The following is an 18,806-nucleotide window of genomic DNA, read 5'->3' as shown; positions in this document are numbered from 1 at the left end:
TGCATTCCCACCCACAGTGTACAAGGGTTCCCTTTTCTCCACATCCTCCCCAACTCTTGTTCTCTTTTTTATATATAATAGCCACCCTAATAGATATGCGGTGAGATCTCATTTTGGTTTTAATTTGCATTTCCCTGATGATTAATGACCTTTTCACATACTTGTTGGCTGCTGAGGCTCAGAAAATGATAACCCAAAGTGAAGACCTCAGAAGCAGCTTCAGAAGCAAAATCCCTTTCTGACCTCCTCCTGTCTCTCAGCCTCATTCTCTCCCAAGCCTAGCCTTAAAAACTAGAATCCCTCTTCTCTCCAGGTGGGTCATAGACACCAGAACCCCTTTTCCCCAAAGCCGACATAAAACTTAAAAATACCACGCTAACTTTCTCCCCACCTTTCTCTGTAAGAACAGACATAAAGAAATTATCTGACCTGCCTTGACTGTAGGTCATAAGACTCCCATTCCAGAGAGTGTCCTCCCCCAGACCTGGAAATTAAAAATGCTGCATAGAGCAGCCAAGGAGAATCTGGACACAGGCCTCGCTTGGTTTTCCCCAGCCCCCCAAATCAGTCTATTACTATTAGATCATACTCCTTTTTGTCCAATCACATTCTACATGGCGGTCTCCACTTCATCAAACCTAAGCATAAAATCGGATAGCCTCCCCTGTACCTTTGGGTCTTCATTCTGAAAGATGCTGTGTCACAAAAAAACTTGATCAAATAAACTTCTTACGCTTTTCTCTTGTTAACATGTCTTTTGATATGGGGTGTTGGCTGTGACCCTTATGATGGGGAGGCAATGGATCATACTTTTTTTGTCGATGCATAATCATTTGTATGTCCTCTTTGGAGAAATGTCTATTCAATTATGTAGCCCATTGTTTTATTGTATTATTAGGTGTTTTTTGTTGCTAAGTGAAATAAGCCAGTCACAGAAGAATAAATACTACATGCTTCTACTTATATAAGAAATGTAAAGTGGGCTGGGCACGTTGGCTCACACCTGTAATCCCAGCACTTTGGGAGGCCAAGGCGGGCAGATCACCTGAGGTCAGGAGTTTGAGATCAGCCTGGCCAATATGGTGAAACCCCGTCTCTACTAAAACTACAAAAATTAGCCAGATGTGGTAGCACCCGCCTGTAATTCCAGCTACTCCAGAGGCTGAGACAGGAGAATCTCTTGAACCCGGGAGGTTGCAGTGAGCAGAAATTGCGCTACTGCACTCCAGCCTGGGTGACAGAGAGAGATTCTGTCAAAAAAAAAAAATTTGTAAAGTGGTCAAACTCATAAAATGGTGGCTGCCAGAGGCTGAGGACACAGGGAGGGAGAAATGGGAAACTGCCAATCAGTGGGTATATACCTTCAGTTATATGACATTAGTAAGTCGCAGAGATCTGCTGTAAAACATCGTGCCTACAGATAAAAATACTGTATTGCATACTTAAAATCTGTTAAGAGGAAAGATCTCGTTTAAATGTTCTTATCACAATAAAATGGAAAATATATTTTTAAATATTAAAAAAACAAAAAACAGAGGAACAGAGTGAGTTACCACTACTGAATGAGAAAGATGATGAGCAGGGAGAGTAGGGAGAGCTGAGTAAGCAGCAGTGTGGGCAGGGCACACGTTAAGTTCTGCAGGCTGAGTCACATCTTCAGATCTTATTTAAAGATCTTATTTAAATAATTTGTAAGACTCTCCTGGTTGTTTCTGATGCCTATAACTAAGCCTTAAATGACTAGCATAAAAGCAGTATTTAGTAGAGCTGGTATCTCAGGGAGAAAAGTCACCATCTGCCCAGAAAAAAGGAAATAAGGAGACTCAGCTCACAAGGACAGATTTCTTTCAAAGGTCAGCTACAGCATTGCAAGCAGAACTTGTTTGCCATACCCATTATCTGTATTGAGGGAGTGTGGCTTTGGCCATATTTGTATGATTAAGGAGCTAATGAATCACCTTGCAGTAGCTGAACTTCGAATTAGAACTGCTTGATAGTTCCTGTCAGAGTCAGTGGTTTGCAAAAAGCAGCTGCTTATACGTAGTCAACGTAATAAGCTATGTTTACTAGGAGCTTGGACCAGAATGCATTAAAAAAAACAACAACAACTTTAGCTGTCTAATTCTCAAATAGTTATAATATTTGTAACTTATTTATAAGTGAAGATTTTAATTTATAGAGTATTTCCCCAACATATTTTCTTATAAGATTCCATACTTAAGAGCAACTTCAATTATTTTTCAACTGCATCGTCTTAAAGTTCTTTCCAGCATAAGAAACTTTGGCATCGTATTCATAATAGGAGAGACTTTAAAATATGATACTATAAACACTTTGGCACCATAGCTCCTTATTGACATAAATTAAATGGACTGTAAATATTTAAAAATCCAATATTCATCTCTCACTATTAAACTAAATTTAAAACTAGAAAGGAGAACAAGTTTCCAGTCAAAACTGGCCCCTTCATTTTTCAAATTCATAAAAATGAGAGACACAAGTTTTGCTCCATGGAAATGCAACAGTAGGCTATTGTTCCGAGACTAGGCTCAAATCACCTCCAATTCTAGCCAGGCAATTTTCATAACATCACACAGCTTCAGGTGCCTCATCAGTGAAATGAAGTTAACATCTTTCTTATAGAGTCGTTTCAAGGATTGGATGGCAAATTGTATGTGAAAGAATCTAGCAACAATAAGTATTCATTTGACAAATATTTTTAAATCTACATCTATCTGCTCTTAACTTTTCAACATGCAAGAACAAATAGAAGCCACAAAATTTCTTTCAACATAGAGAAGGGAAGCCTCTTGATTTCAATACCTTTTATGTCTTGAATCTGTTCTTCACATCTTCTGAATCCCACACAACATCTACTGGCACAAATCACTTTATTAAACATTGCTGCTTTTTGTAGAGCTGAGATCTCCACTTAATATCAAAGAAAGACAAAAGGTGTTTTAGGAGTTAAAAGAGAAACTTCCAAGAACAGCAGATGTGACTTACTTGTCTTTAAAGCAATGCCACACGTAGAAAGTGCTCTGAGACCTTTGCTGTGAAAAGAAATATCTAATCAGCTGCTCTGAACCTCATCTTGAAAGTTAATAATACCCCCTTCACAATGCTATTGGAAAGACCAAATGAGAGAATATGAAAATGTCTGTAGCAGTAGCTGGCCTGTATGTGGCATGTTATTTGAATCACTGACTTGAATCTCAAGCATTCTCCATATAGCTGGCAAGCTAATAAAAACAGCCTTCCTCAAAACTGTTTACAAATCAAAATGTGTCTATCATGTATTAAAAGTATTAATATGGGTGATTTATACTATATTCAGGTTTTCATATATGTATATAATCATTACCTTAAGCAATCTATATGGCTGACGTATATAAATTCTCTCTGAAAACTTCCTACCTGCCATGAATTTGACCTACCATTTTGTGACCAAGACAAGGCCTGATTCTGAATCACCAGCTACCTACACACACCATTAAGAACCACTCCATTAAGACATAAACTGCTAATGCTTCATCATAGTCTATATTCAGGCCATAACCTTCACTGCTTTCATAGAGTGAAAAAGAATAAAAACAGACCTGACAATTGAGAACAGTCAGTTTTGGGCAGCGTCGTCTCTTTTAAACAAATGTCTCGGGATTCGTTCCTCATTTTACGAAACTGCCGTGATGTTTAATGTTGCTCTCACATTGCATCTTAGAATATGTCTAAGTCATATAACTTTCACTATGGTCTGGTCTTCAAATTATTTGTGTCTGTCTACACTGATGCTTCATTGGCTCAGCCCAAAACCAATCCCACTTGAAGTTAGTTTCCTGTATGAAGGGTTAAAGTTCAAAACAGTTAACACCCAGTATGGTGCAGGGCAGCCACCAGTTAGAGAGGACCTTGACCCAAGCACCTGAGCTGAGTTTGGCGACCACCCTGCTCTGCTTCCTGTTGTTCAGCTCTGGGGAGGTGGACAGGGGAAAGGTCTCAATGGCTGATGAGTGACGGACATTCCTCAAGAAGCTCAAGACATTAACTATTTACCAACAAATACTGACATCTTTTGATATCTAACAACCAACTAGGCTATACCAGTGCCTCCTTCCAAATATGCACCCTAAAAATACGGAAAATCAGAGAAATAAAAGACCCCAGCATGTAAGAAGCTGCCTAAAATTCTCATCATTAAAAGACAATTGTAAGGACAGAATTATGGGAGTCTTGAAATCTCTATCTAAATGCAAATTACCTGAGAGAGAAACCCCAGAAGGCATGATAAGACCTATTATCAAATTGAAACCTATTAGTTGAAGATGCAACCAATGGACACTGTGACAAGCAGGGCAGAACCCTGGGAGACTAGGGGAAAGGGTGGCCTAGAAGTTTGCGGAGCTGAAGGAAACAAGGAAGATTGGAGGATTCTGGGATAGCCCAGAGTTTAAGAGCACAGACAATATATTTGATATCACTCACCTGACTCACATACTCCTTCTTGCCAAAGGGTTTGTGAAGGTTAAGCTATCAAAACTCAACCACAGTCCACAGGCTGATGGCATTTCTGGTTTGGGTTTCCCCCATTATCCTGAGAAAAGATAAGTAAGCAAATTAATTCAATGCTGCCAAACTTTCTCTAACCCTTTTTAAAAGACATATTGATCAACAGTTATTTAAAGGAAGGACTTTTAACAGCCAAAATCTCTTACAGAAATTTATATTTCCTTGTAAGCAATCCATCATGCCATCTGTTTTAAAGATGTTTAAAGAAGTGGCCCAACTGAACTCTTGTGAAATAACTACAAATAGATAGAAAAAAAAGATGAATGGCCAATAGCCCAGCCTTTCAGAGCCGTATAAATGAATCACTACTAACAAAAAGTGGACTAGATGGTTTCATAACTCACCTTCTGACTTGAACTTACTACACATTCACACGGGGAATAGAAAAGTAAAAGGACCTCTGTAATTCAATAAGGCTTGTGAGCATTTTGACCTTTGCAAATATGTATCTGACAACCAAAATAATTTTATTGTAGAATCACTGAACAAGGTTTTGCATGCCAGTAGGACAGTATGTAAGCTAATTAAATTCCATTCTATTGGAAAATGTGTTCTCCATTGCCTTTCAATGCATTTGATTTTAACATTGTATTACAAATTATTTAATATTGATTATTTTTCTAATGGAAGTATCGATCCTACTGTGTACGTGTCATTATTTTTCCCCAACTGAAAAATGTAAAATCTCAGAACTATATGTCATCTAACACCAACACATATGTGGATGTGAATATGGTCTCTCTCTTTAGAAGGCTCTGGGGGTATATGCATGTTGGGGGAATGAGTCGTCAGAGGATGACTCAGAGCAACTACCAGAAAAAAATTAAGAAATCAAACACAAAATATTCTTTCAATGCAGTTCTAATGTGCTTTTTCTTCTATTTCAGTTCTATTTCAGATTATTTCAGTTTATTTTCTCATGTCAATGACTTGTAAAAGGACCCAATTATATCATTTCAGAAAAAATGATTGCTGGTGAGTGGGGAAGAAAAAGTCAGAGAAGCCTAAGAACTAATATTCAAGAAGCAGAAAAACAGTTTTTAAAAAACAGCCAGGAATCTTCTGATCTTCTGATAATTCTGGACAGAACACACAGAAAAGGTGAATCCTGCAGAGATTTGGAGATCAGCACATGAGCAGCCAGCCATTGGAGACTGGACCATCACACTAAAGAGATTCATTTGGAAGGCTGGATGATGGGGTGAAGAAGGTATATATGAAAAGACAAGAAGAACCAGGCTTCTTGCACATATGCACTCCTAAATTCTGATGAAAGAAAAATGTTGACAAACCCATATAGTAAAGCTTGGCTTTTTGGGTTCAAATCCAGCTGAGAAAGTTACTTAAACTTCCTTCATATGTAAAATGGGACTAAGGAGAGGATCTACCTTTCAGGATTGTTGTAAGGATTAACAGAGTAAACATTTGTACGTGCTTATACATGAGCAATTTAAATTTTATTAAATTTTATTAAATAATAAAATAGAGATTTGTAAGATGTATATATGTAAATAGAGATCAATTAATTTCATGTGACCCATTCACGTGAATACCTAGAACATTCCATAAGCCATATGCCTTCACTTAGCCCTGACTACAATTTAATATGGGAGTCCCAAAGATTGAAAGTTACAGTCTTCTGAATCCCAACACACTCCCCCATCCATCCCTCTGACAATGCGGGAATAGCTATGCCTAACCTCCAACCCTTCAAGGAAGTAACAGTTAAGCAGGAAGTGTGATTAAATTAAGGTCCTGCCAGTACTTCCACGTGCTTATTTTCAGAATGGTTTAATTAAAGTTTCTGACATGAAGAGAGCTATTTCTGTTCATCTATTCAGCATTGGTTATGGAGACAGAAAAAACTGAAATAGGCTGTTTCAGTCAATTTATAACACTATAGTTGTACAATTAAGCTGGACGGGTACAAAGAAAGTTAGTCTATATAATTTTTCCTCTTATAGAGGTATTCATTAGAGAACAAATTGAGGTCTCAGAAAGAATAATGTTCAGACAAACCAGAGGAGAATGCAGTAGTTTCAAAATGTTCAGTGTGAACTCAGCATCCAAAATTTTAATAGTGCCCCTATTTTACTGGCAATTCATTCCAAAAAGCTACAGAATGGTCAAACTGAACTAATAATGCATGATTCATTAATTACTACTTATTATTGCTGACATTACGCTTAAGTACTCCTATAGGCTATAAACATAAATGCATTATTTTTAATAATTAAAATGGCAGAAACTAGGTAATTATCTGAAAATGATTTGGACACTTCAGTTGTTATATCCTTACTGAGAAATGGATATATATCCTTACTGGGAAATGGATGCCATAGATCAGAAAAAAAAAAAAAACGTCTAGGAACCATTCATGCTTGCTGAAAGGAGAGTAAATATGCATTCCAGTTTTTCTCTCCATTCTCAGAGAATGCAGTCAGGTCACAGAGTTTGAACATCTCTTCCTGCAGCCTGAAGCCAGAGATGGCTACAGAAGTATTTACTCAGTCTACAATGTGCCAACTCCATTTGTCAGCTGGCCTGAGCAGGTGAACGATGGCGGGACTTGTCAGTCACCTAGAGGGTAGCAGCTGCTCTAGGCTCTGAAGAGGCCCGAGGAAGGAAGGGCAGCCTCATGTTGTGTGCCAGGAAGCAGCGTCTTCCTGCCCACATGGATCTGTATTCAGCCTCCACACACCTGGGCCAGGATATTGGGCACCATCCATTATGCTGGTGATCACAGAAGTCTCCAGCTTCCTGGGGTGCTAAGGTGAGGAATGCTTAATTGCACTGCAAAATAGCTTTTGCAGGAGCAGATGTAGCCTTTCACATTCTAGTGACTTTGGTGAGTGGGTGGGAAAAAGAGGAGAGAAGAGAAGGAACTGAAAAGGAGGAGGAAATAGAGGGGCAGGAGAGTAAAGATACAAAGCCTACTAGAATTTTGTCTCCCTTTCACCTGTCTCTATCACACACAAATGGTGTCTGGAAAACAAAGAAATGGCCAGCATGCAGGGATGTGGTTGTCACTTGAACAAATGCTCTTTACCAGAATTCAGTCACAGAACGAAGATAGTATACACCTTTTAATATTTTACAGTTTTATTGTGGTATAACTGACATGCTGTAAAATGCACAATTTGATAAGTTTTATATATATATATATATACACACACACCATGAAACCACGCCCACAATCAAGATATGAGCATATCCATCACTGCCAAAAGTGTCCTCAGGCCCCACTGTAATCCCCCGTTCCCTCCCTGCCCCCTTTTCAGGCAAGTATGATCTGCTCCAGTCACTAGAGATTAACTTACACTTACTAGAATTTCACATAAATGGAACTGTATACACTCTTGTTTGTGTGGCTTCGAAGGTGGCATATACTTCTTAAATCAAGCTATCACATCTACTCTCTCTCTTGCCCCATCATACCCTCTTCATCTTTCTCTCTTTTTTAACCTTTAAAGAGTTTTGAATTTTCACATTCACTATCCAATAGAAAAGATATTTTTAACCCATTCACACATACCAGAACTTCACATAGAACATGTGTTATAATTGATTTGATGTCCTGATATGGCAAATCTAAATGTGTCACCTGTCTGAAACAGCTCGAAGACCTCCTTCTCACAGAGGAATCATAGTGGTTCCTGGTCAGAACAGCAGAGTATGCTGTCTCAGGAGATGAATGAAAGGGGCTATCCCATGCTGGAAACCACCTATTTAAAATACCTATCTCAATCCATCTTGGAAAAATTTTAAACATGGTGCCTGTGATTTTACCACTAGAGCTTCATTTCTTTGGACCTTAGAAGATCCCATTTACTAAAAATGCAAATAGATTTTGAGATCACTGTGCCTTGAACTTTTCAATCAGTTAAACCTCAATTCGACAATCATGAAAAGACAAATGGAAAGAATGCACAGGCAAGAGATAAGGAGACTCTGTTAAAGGAAGTTAGAGAACTACTGCCTAGCCTGGTTCCACAGCTGGCTCTAGCAGCCATCTTTGAAATCTGGTGCTAGCATTTGAATCTGCTAATTGGGATTGTTCTACAGCTGGCTGGCCCAGGCGAGTAAGCCTGAACCCTGATCCCCATATGAAATACCACTGGATGTCAGAAATATCTGTTGCACCTTTCAGTTCTTCTACAGCAATAAAGTCACCTCACCTGAATTGATCATAACTTTAGAGAAGGAAAGTAACCCAACTCTGAAGAAAATATTTATTATGAAACCTAAATGAAAGAATCCCAACAAGTGTATCTAACTCAGGGGAACACCATGCAGACACAGAAATTCTTGCCACCACCAGAACCAATGCGTTGAACATTGCTGTTTTGATTCTTAAAAAGTCATTATTCAGAAAAATCACCATACTCCCAAAGACAGACATCCATGCCAAAATAAGGTGGGCGAAAGAAAAATCAAGTTAGAAAGGATGGAGAGAGGAGATATGAGAGGACAGCTTTGTAGCCTCAGAAATGAGAGCAACAGGATGGCCTCGGGTGAGTTGTGTTCCATCTCAGGATGTCAGTTTCCACTTCTGTGGAATGACAGCATCAGACTACAAAGCCCTTCCTTCCTTTGAAGTTCTAATATTCAGCAAGGCACAAGGAGAGGCAGGAAAGGGGAAAGAAACGAGGATGATAGCATCAAAAATATTCCAACTGACCACTACATATTTGTGTCCTCTTTTATTTTTATTAAAAATCCCTAAGGACCTAATCAAGCCCAAAGCAGAGGACAGCCAGATTAAAAAGCATAAATGGGGCCTCAATCCAAGTAAGTCACAGACAAGTCATTCTGGACCCAGACTCTTAGCCATCCACCAAGAAATTTAAGAAAATAGCTTCAAGAGCAGAGCTGCTTTTAAAACTGCATCTCCACTCCAAAGAGCCAAGACTCCATCTGATCCTTCCCTTTGCAGCAAGGGATTGCAGCTGTAAACCTGCCAGCACCCTGGCATTGCTGGTATTTAGACTGCAAGGTCATTGGCCTGTTAAACACATTCTGCAGTCTCAGTGAAAACAAGGCAAACCATAGGAGCCGGTGTGTCACAGAAGCACCTGGGGTTGGATGCCAGGGTCATGCTCTCTCTGACACCCTGACACTTTCCTGCTGGCAGTTAAAAACAGCAATGTTTTATGGGTTGGAGAATTTTCTTTACTTTTATTCTTAATTTTTAAGCCATAAAATTGACTATCCTTGCAAGAATTTTTAGAATGAAAATAAACATAGCTAAAATGGGTAAAGAGGTGATAAGGGAATATCTTAGCTGCTCAAAAGCAATGGTTTTCAACCTTTAGCGCACTTCAAGATCATTTAGAGGGCTTGTTGGACCCCCAACCTCAGAACATCGAATTCAGTAGGACTGGGGTGGGGCCCAAGAATTTCCAAACTGATGCTGCTGGTCTTTGAGAATGCGTGTTCTGAAGAACTTATTTTCTTTGGCTTGGATAAATCAGATCCTAGAAGCACCACCACCAATAATAATAGTTAACATGTATTGAGGGCTTACTCCATGGTAGACACTAAATGCTAAATGATTTACTTATATGAATCTTCTTTTAATCCTTACACCAGCCCTTTGACGTATTGTTTGTTATTATTCATATTTTACAAGTGAGGAAACTGACACAGTAGGAGATTATGAAGAGAATGGCAGATAAGACTGCCAACTCCCATATGATCTATGAGGAAACTGTGGGAGCAGGTATGGTAACAAATGGTTGTGTACGTGGGATCTGAAAACGACAACTGACCGAGTGGAAGGTGAAAGACACAATGGAAAATAGCAATTCATGAGGAAAATGCTTGGGTTTTCACAGGCAATGAACTCAATAGATTCAACACCACAGCATGGCTACCCAAAAAGCCATAATGATCTCTAACTCCTTTCTCAGTATCTAGGACAGGAGTTTCAAAGCCTAAAGCCTGCAGAGGCCACATAGGTGACATTGCTGTTACTGCAGCTACTGCTGTTTGTTTTAATAATATTATCATCATAATCAGACAACTTCCCATGTAGCCCTCTTAAGGTTTTTGTTTTGTTTTATTTTTATTTTTACTTTTATTTCTCTTCTCTCACACTCCATATACTTCAGAGCCTAGAGTTAAGTACATGGACCAGAGTAATGCTAGTGACTTAGTACAATAAAAGTTACTTTCTTGGTCATGTGGAGCCAACCTGGTGGTCAAGAGTAACAGATATTCAGGGATCCAAGATCCTTTCATTTAGCAACTCGTCAACCCCCTGGGCCTGTCATGCCAGACCCCTATTAACTTCAATAGGGATGGCATCAGGTTCAAGAGGCTGGAGAAGAGACTCAGAGCCAGCAAACGAAACAGAGTTTATTAAGTGAAACTTACATACAGAGCAGTCCAGTCGTAGCATGCTGGACAGAAAAATCTTCACCTCTTGCAAAAACCATGAAGGTTATATAGCATTTTCACTTACCACCCTTCCCTAAAAACGTCCACCTGGCAACCATCATGTAACGAAACACAAAGGGCCTTAATCCTCTATAGATACACCAGGGCTTCAGATGTTCCTCATAGATGGGGAATGAGTCAACAAGTTGGCCACTCCCAAATTCCTTAGCCCAGAACTCTGAATACACAAACAGATGCGTATACAGACAGGATCATTCTCAGGGTATGCTTAAGTTATTGCTATCAGGAGCATCCACCATGCAATCCACTCCAGCATACCTTTGAACAGCCCTCACATTCTTATCACACCAATTCTTCCACGATTTCCCTGGGGCTAGGTATGCAGAGGAGTATTCCGGCCAAACACCACAGCAGCAATACAAACAAGTACGGAAGTGGCCCCAGGCACTCAAGTTAGCTGCTTGGATGCACCACAGCAGGCCTGCAGTGGAGCAGAGGGGCAGCCCTCCACAGGCCCAACAGAGTGCTTTGTTATGCCCTCGTCTGCACCCAGTCAGCAAAGAGCTTTGCTGCAGCACACTACCTAAGGGCGGGGGATGAGATGGTCAGTGGTATATTAGTCCGTTTTCACGCTGCTAATAAAGACATAACCCGAGACTGGGCAATTTACAAAAGAAAGAGGTTTAATTGGACTTAAGTTCCACATGGCTGGGGAGGCCTCATAATCATGGCGGAAGGCAAGAAGGAGCAAGTGCCTACTCCTCTTACATGGAATGGAAGCAGGCAAAGAGAGCTTGTGCAGAGAAATTCCGTTTTTTAAAATAATCAGATCTCATGAGACCCATTCGTTATCACAAGAACAGCAAGGGAAAGACCTGCCCCCATGATTTAGTCATCTCCCACCGGGTCCCTTCCACAACATGTGGGAATTATGGGAGCTACAAGATGAGATTTGGGTGGGGACACAGAGCCAAACCATATCAAGTGGGTAAAAGAAAGAGCAAGTCATGACCATTTAACAGGACACAAGAAGTTGTGTCATTCTGAGAGCACACCACGCCTGGCAGCGGCCTGGTGCCTGGTTTACAATACCAAATGGATCGGCCCCCTCTGTGATGCACTGCAGGAGGCTAGAGTAAGGCAATGGAGGTATTACAGTGTTCTATAATGAGAGGATGATTGTCCCCTTACAATAAGGAAGACTGGGAATCATCATTTTAGAAATACAAAGGGGAGTAGGATGTAAAATAGGTGTAACCTGTACATCCTGTTCTAGGCCCTTCCCCCTTGGAGCAGATAAATAGAACCATCAGATGCTGATTTGCCATTTCCAGGCCCATGTAATGATGTACTCCCCAGTGGGTAAATCCTGTGGCAAGGACAATAGAGATTACCTTGAGTCCCAGGTTGGGGCAAAGGTATAGTGTCCCTTACACTATCTACCTGGATCCTGATAGTGCTATCAGGTCCTGTATCAGGAGAGAACATGCGCTGGGGTGATGAGAATGTTCATGTTCATTCAACCTGCATTTGGCTGTTGCTAAGTGCTGTGTCCACAGAGCCAGAGAGTGCATCCCTTACTGGAGTTGTTGCTTCAACAATCCATTCATCCGTTTAGTCAACCCTGCTGGTGTGGGGTTGTAGGGCAGGTGGAAATACTAGTGGTTATCCAGGATCTCCAGTAAAGTGTGAGCGCTGGTCACTGTTGATATTAATAGGGATCCCATAGACTGCACACAACGCTCTAGTCCCTGTTTGGTGGTTTTCTGGGTGGCATGCTTGCTGGGATATGCCTGCAATAGCAGGTGTCCACACAAGTCAAGGCAAAGTAGCAGCCATCAGATAGAGGCACCAGGTTCAAGAGGCTGAAGAGACCCAAAGCCAGCAAAAGAGACATAGGGTCTATTGAGGGGAACTTAGCATTCGGAGCGGTCCAGTGGTGGGAGAATGGGCAGGAGAACCACCACCACTTGCAAAAAGCATGCAGTTTATATAGCATTTTCACTTATCACTATCCCCCTAACAACATCCACCTGGTAATCTTCATCTAATCCAAAGCAAAGGGCCTCGATCCCCTGTATAGCCTGCGTTCTACAGGATGGAAGAGGGTTCAGATGTTCCTCATAGATAAAGAATAAATCTCTGGAATGGCCACTCCCAGATTCCTTTGCTCAAAAATCTAAACACACATGCAGGTGTGTCTGCCATACAGGGTCATTCTCATGGTAATCCTTAAGTTGTTACTGCTGTCAAGTGCATCTCCCATATAGAGCCTGGAAGTCCCCCAGTGATCCTCTGCATCCATCCAGCAGATAAGAGAAGAGAAAGAATGGAGCATTGCCCGTAAATGGTTTTTAAGGGGTGGGCCTGAAATTGCTGGGCATCACTGCCATCCCCATTCTACTGTCTAGACCATATCACATGACCACACTTAACATGATGAAGTACTCCGTGTGCCCAGGAAGAAGCAGCAATGGGATTGTTTCGTATCTGGACTGTGTTTGCCACAGGACATGGCTTTCCAAATCATTTGTCATCCTTCTTCCTTCAAAAATCCCAACACACTTGAAGATCCAAATTTCAGATTTTCTTAATACCCCTACAGACCTCCCAGGACCTCCCCCTTCATCCACCAAAAAATTTAGCGACTAGTTTACTGTTTTTCCTCTTTACTTCTACATTGGGTCACAACCTTGATGACTTTGATATCTACCTGGATGAGCAATTCAACATCTTGGCCTCTGTGCTGTTTGACCTCCTCATCTCTAGCAAGCTTTTTTCTCCATTTCACCTCTACCCCCAACTTTATAACAATAGCTAAACCACTTCAAAAAATTTCAGCATTCTACTTGCTGACCACCATAATTTATCCATTTGGCACATTCAAACTATTATTTCCATTTCAAGATTTTTTTGACTTCATCAAAACCACCAACGCATTGACCCCAACAATGTTTGCCACCTGCCTCCCCCTCATGTGCTCTCTCTTTTGCTCACCTAGCTAAGGGTCTAAATAACCACTGCCTTAAAAACACCACTAATTACCTAACCTCTATCCATTATATGCCATCCATTTTACTCACTTGCAAAAACTCCAAATCAAATTAAACTTTACCAACTGCCTATGCCATGCTTATACTTTAACAGCTGAACATTGTTTCTCACAAATATTCCAGTACAACCTCCTCTGGGAAAATGGTTGAGTTATATTTCCCACCCCTTTGAAATTAGGCTAAAGCAAGAGTTGGCAGACTATGGCCCAAAAGACTAATACAGCTTGGTTCCAATTTGTGTAAAGTTTTATTGGACGACAACCCCCTTATTAGTTAACAAATCATCTATGGCTGCTTTCATGCTACAACATCAGAGTGAAACTGGTGACCGGGCCTGTATGTCCCACAAAGTATAAAATATTTACTCCACAGCCCATAATAGGAAAAAGTTTACCAATGCCTCAGACTATCATGCTCAGTGTCACCTAAGTTTTAATGGCCATAAAAAGCGTCATGCATTTCATTAAAGGGTGGTGATTGTTAAATGCTTGATTTAAAGTTATAATCTTCAATTGTCTGCAAAAATAATTGGCAAGTTATTTAAATAATTGTGGCCCATGATATCACAATATAATTCGACTGCTATCATCTGAATGTTTGTGTCCCCCTAATATTTATATGTTGAAATCCTAACCCTCAAGGTGATGGATGGTATTAGGAGAGGGTGTCTTTGGGTGGTGCTATGATCTGAATGTTTGTCCCCTCTGAAACTCATGTTGAAATTTAATCTCTGCTATGATTTGAATATGATTTGCTTGTCCCCACAAAAACTCATGTCAAAATTTGATCTCCAATCTAGCATGTTGGGAGGTATTTCAGTGATGTTGAAGAATCCCTCATGGGTAGCTTGGTGCCATTGTCACAATAGTGATTCTTGCCCTGGTGAGACTGAAATAATTATCTTGGGAATAAACTAGCTCTCTCAAGAGTGGGTTGTTATAAAGCAACAGCATCCCTCAGGTTTTGTCTCTTCACACATGTCTGCTTCCCCTTTGGCTTTCCACCATGATGTGATGCAGCACAAAAGCCCTCACCAGAAGCTAAGCAGGTGCCACCACCATGCTTTTTGTACTTCCTAGCCCACAGAACTGTGAACTAGATAAACCCCTTTTCTGTATAAATTACCCAGTCTCAGGTATTCTGTTATGGCAACACCAATCAGACTGAGACAATCCCCAATATAGCAGTGTTAAGAGATGGGGACTTTAAGAGGTGATTGGGCAGTCATAAAGGCAGAGTCATTCATGGATTAATGAATATCACAAGAGTGAGTTAGTTATCACAAAAATGTGTCTGTTATAAAAGCCAGTTTGGTCCCCTCTCATGAGCTCTCTCACCATGTGATGCCCTCCACCATGTTTTGATGCAGTAAGAAGGCCCTTATCAGATGAGCCACTTGACTGTGAACTTCCCGGCCTCCAGAACTGTAAGAAATACATTTCTTTTACTTATAAATTACTTAATCTCAGGCATTCAGTTATAGAAACAGAAAATAGACTAAGAAAGAGGGTGATTAGATCATGAGGGCACAGCAATCATGAGTAGAGCTAGTACCCTTATAAAAGAAGCCCCAGAAAGCTCCTATATTAGTCTGTTTTCACATTGCTATAAAGAGCTGCCTGAGACTGGGTAATCTGCAAAGAAAATAGGTTTAATTGACTCACAGTTCTGCATGGCTAGGGAGGCCTCGGGAAACTTACAATCATGGCAGAAGGCACCTCTTCACAGGGCAGCAGGAGAGAGAAGTGACTAAGAGAGGAACTACCAAACACTTATAAAACCATCAGATCTCATGAGAACTCACTATCATGAGAACAGCTTGGGGAGGAAACTGCCCCCATGATCCAATTACCTTCCACCAGTTCTCTCCCTCAACACCTGGGGATTACAATTCAAGATGAGATTTGGGTGGGAACACAAAGCCTAACTATATCAGCTCCCTTGTCCCTTCTACCACGTAATGTTACAATGAGAAGATGGCCATCTATAAGGAAGTGGGCCTTCTCACCAGTCACTGAATCTCCCAGTGCCTTGATCTTGAACTTCCCAGCCTTCAGAACTGTGAGAAACAAATTTCCATTGTGCATTAGCCACCTAGTCTGTGGTATTTTTGTTACTGCAACCCAAAAGCACTAAGACAATGACTGAGATATAAAGGACTACTTATGCTAATTGCCATTGACTTTTCCTTATAGTACTTTAAATCACCATCCCATCAGAACTTACAACAGTTTTATAATGAGGATGAGGCAGATATTACTGATTATTTTAATGATAGGGGAGAAGAAAACTGAGGTATGGAGATTAAATGACAGCCAATCAAATATAACTACACCTGAGCTGAGACTAAAACTCTAGTTTCCTACCCCCTAGCCAGCCAATGCTGTCTCATTCAGCTTTGCTGCCTCTCCCAGGAAAATAGTGTCTGGTACTTATGAAAATACTGATTCCTCTGTCCCCATCATCACTAGAGGACTCTGCACCCAGGAAATGCTGACTTCCAACCAGAGATCAGCATGCTGACTCCTGGCACCATGCCCAGGGTCTGGTAAATGTGGTAGATGGCACACACAAAATGTCGGGGTGTAGACATTACAACACCCAGGTTGAACAAATCACTGCCTTCTTTAAATAGACTTTCTGTAAATTATGAAAATGAAGGTAAATAATCAGTTTTCTGACTGTTTTCTTTCTCAGCCTAGCTTTGTGAGTTCTTATCACACATTCTCATACATCTTCCTCCAAAACAGGATGAAAGCTGACCTTTTGGTATATTTATTTCTCATCTAGTAAAACTTCAGCTAAAGCCTCCTAATTGCTTTGAAATTGAGACTAGTATTGGGATTATGTGACTATGTTTAACAGACATAGATCTTCTGCTGGGAGGTAAAGAAAATGACCATGTATGACTTCCATAGGTCACTTCACCACAGCTAAACGTGGCTTCAGGGTCAGCCAGCCAACCTCACTGAACATACATCTTGCTTCCTACTCTTCTGGAATGAATAGTGCTCATGGTTCCTGCCCAGTCCACAATCAATATGGACTCATCCAGCCAGATGTGATGCTCTGCATCTTTCAGCTCACTGATCCAAACCCAGCATTCATGCACATCACATGCATCTGAGACACTCCAGGGAGAGTCGCTGCCTGTGTAAATCAACACTCAGATCATTCTTAGCCTTATGTCACATTTCCATTACGGTAAATGCATGATCTGAGCACAGCTACCACCAGCCAGCCACAGATCTCCAAATGGTCTTCCTCAGCCTTTGCCGCGTACTCCTTCTCCTCAAGCCCCAATCCCTTCATCATTAACACTAATCTACCCTTTAGGATATAGCAGAGATGCTAAATTAATCTAGAAAGTAAGCTCCCCAAGAATGTGCTAGATCATCACTCCCCTGTGTTCCTAAAGCAAGTGGGAAAGGAACTGCCATAGGCTAAATTTCTACTCCCTCCTCCCCCAAAAATTTATTTGTTGATATCCCCAGTGTGATGTTATTTTGAGGTAAGGTCTTTGGGAGGTAACTAGGTCATAAGGATGGAACCCTCATGAATAAAATTTGTGCCTTTTAAATGAGGCCCCAAAGAGATCCGTCACCCCTCCTACCATGTGAGATTATAGAGGGAAAAAGACATTCTACGAATCAGGAAGCAAGCCCTTACCAAACCTTGAATTTGCCAGTGCCCTGATCTTGGCCTTCTCAGCCTCCAGAACTGTGAGAAATACATTTCTGTTCTTTATAAACTACCCATCTTATTATATTTTGTTATTACAGCCTGAAAATGAGAATTAAATATTAATTTCCTACTGCAAATTGCAGTAGATTTTCAGTAAGCCCTGCCTCCAAATCAAAGTCAAACTAGGCTAACTACATGAACACTGCATTTTACCTCTTTTCTTGTCTGTATCCTTCCATCTAGTATATTCTAAGCTTCTTAATCCTAAGCACAAGGACTGTGTCTTATTTTTAGTACATCTCCAGCCCCTAGCTCAAGCACCAACACTTAAGGAGCACTCAATACTAGTTGAATTAATTTTGTTAGATTGCAGAGGGTCTGGAATTTGTATTGTCTTTGTGCAATTGCAGCTGAAGGTCATACACTACACAACCAAAATGCACCAGTAGATAATGGAGATTTTGCCTAGATCAATCATCCTGGCCAAAGGTCCAATTTACAGTAATACTTTCATTCTAATTAAAAGGCTAATAGCTGCTAATCAAACTTACAAATATTCTACCCAGGTATGTGTTGACAACTTTTCAGTACACATTTTGCAATGTACGATATTTTTTGGATGCAGGAAATAGCTGAAAACAGAGTACTTTTTATATCGTAGAGCTGCATTTTCACTCACCTAGACTGGCTGTCCACAGTCATGCTACTAGGCAATTCTAACTGTTGTTCTCATGTGGAACCAGTGAGGATAGAGGCATCATGATAGTGAGTGCCAGGCCAAGTCACAAAGCAGCTTGGTAGTCTGCACATGAAAATGAGAATTCCTATTGGTGTAAAATGTTGCTGCACTGAAAGACACTCCATTTCTGAGATGTTCTTTATAGACATCATTGCCGGGACACTACCTTTGTCCTTGAAAAAGTGTTTTTTTCCAGGAGCACCACTTCGTGCTGAGCTACATGAAAAAGCTGGAGGTATCAGCTTCAAATATATCTTATAAATAAGCATATGTTATAAATGACTATTACAATGTAAGCCACCGATTCAACATTAATAATAATGCATAAATGAGACCCAGAGGCAGACACACTAGCTAGACTG

At 40.6% G+C, this 18,806-nt stretch overlaps 1 long non-coding RNA gene across 1 annotated transcript in view; it reads right to left on the bottom strand.

Moving 5' to 3' along the window:
* LOC129057700 (uncharacterized) overlaps positions 1–18,806 on the bottom strand; it is a 75,815-nt gene that overhangs the window by 43,279 nt on the left and 13,730 nt on the right. The window contains exon 2 of the long non-coding RNA XR_008522414.2: positions 4,483–4,591. This is a non-coding gene — a long non-coding RNA (uncharacterized LOC129057700). The remainder of the gene's footprint in view (positions 1–4,482; positions 4,592–18,806) is intronic.

This window comes from Pongo abelii, chromosome 12 (assembly GCF_028885655.2).
Source record: "Pongo abelii isolate AG06213 chromosome 12, NHGRI_mPonAbe1-v2.0_pri, whole genome shotgun sequence".
In the NCBI taxonomy this organism is placed as follows: Eukaryota; Metazoa; Chordata; class Mammalia; order Primates; family Hominidae; genus Pongo; species Pongo abelii.
This window is presented reverse-complemented; position numbering and strand designations above follow the sequence as displayed.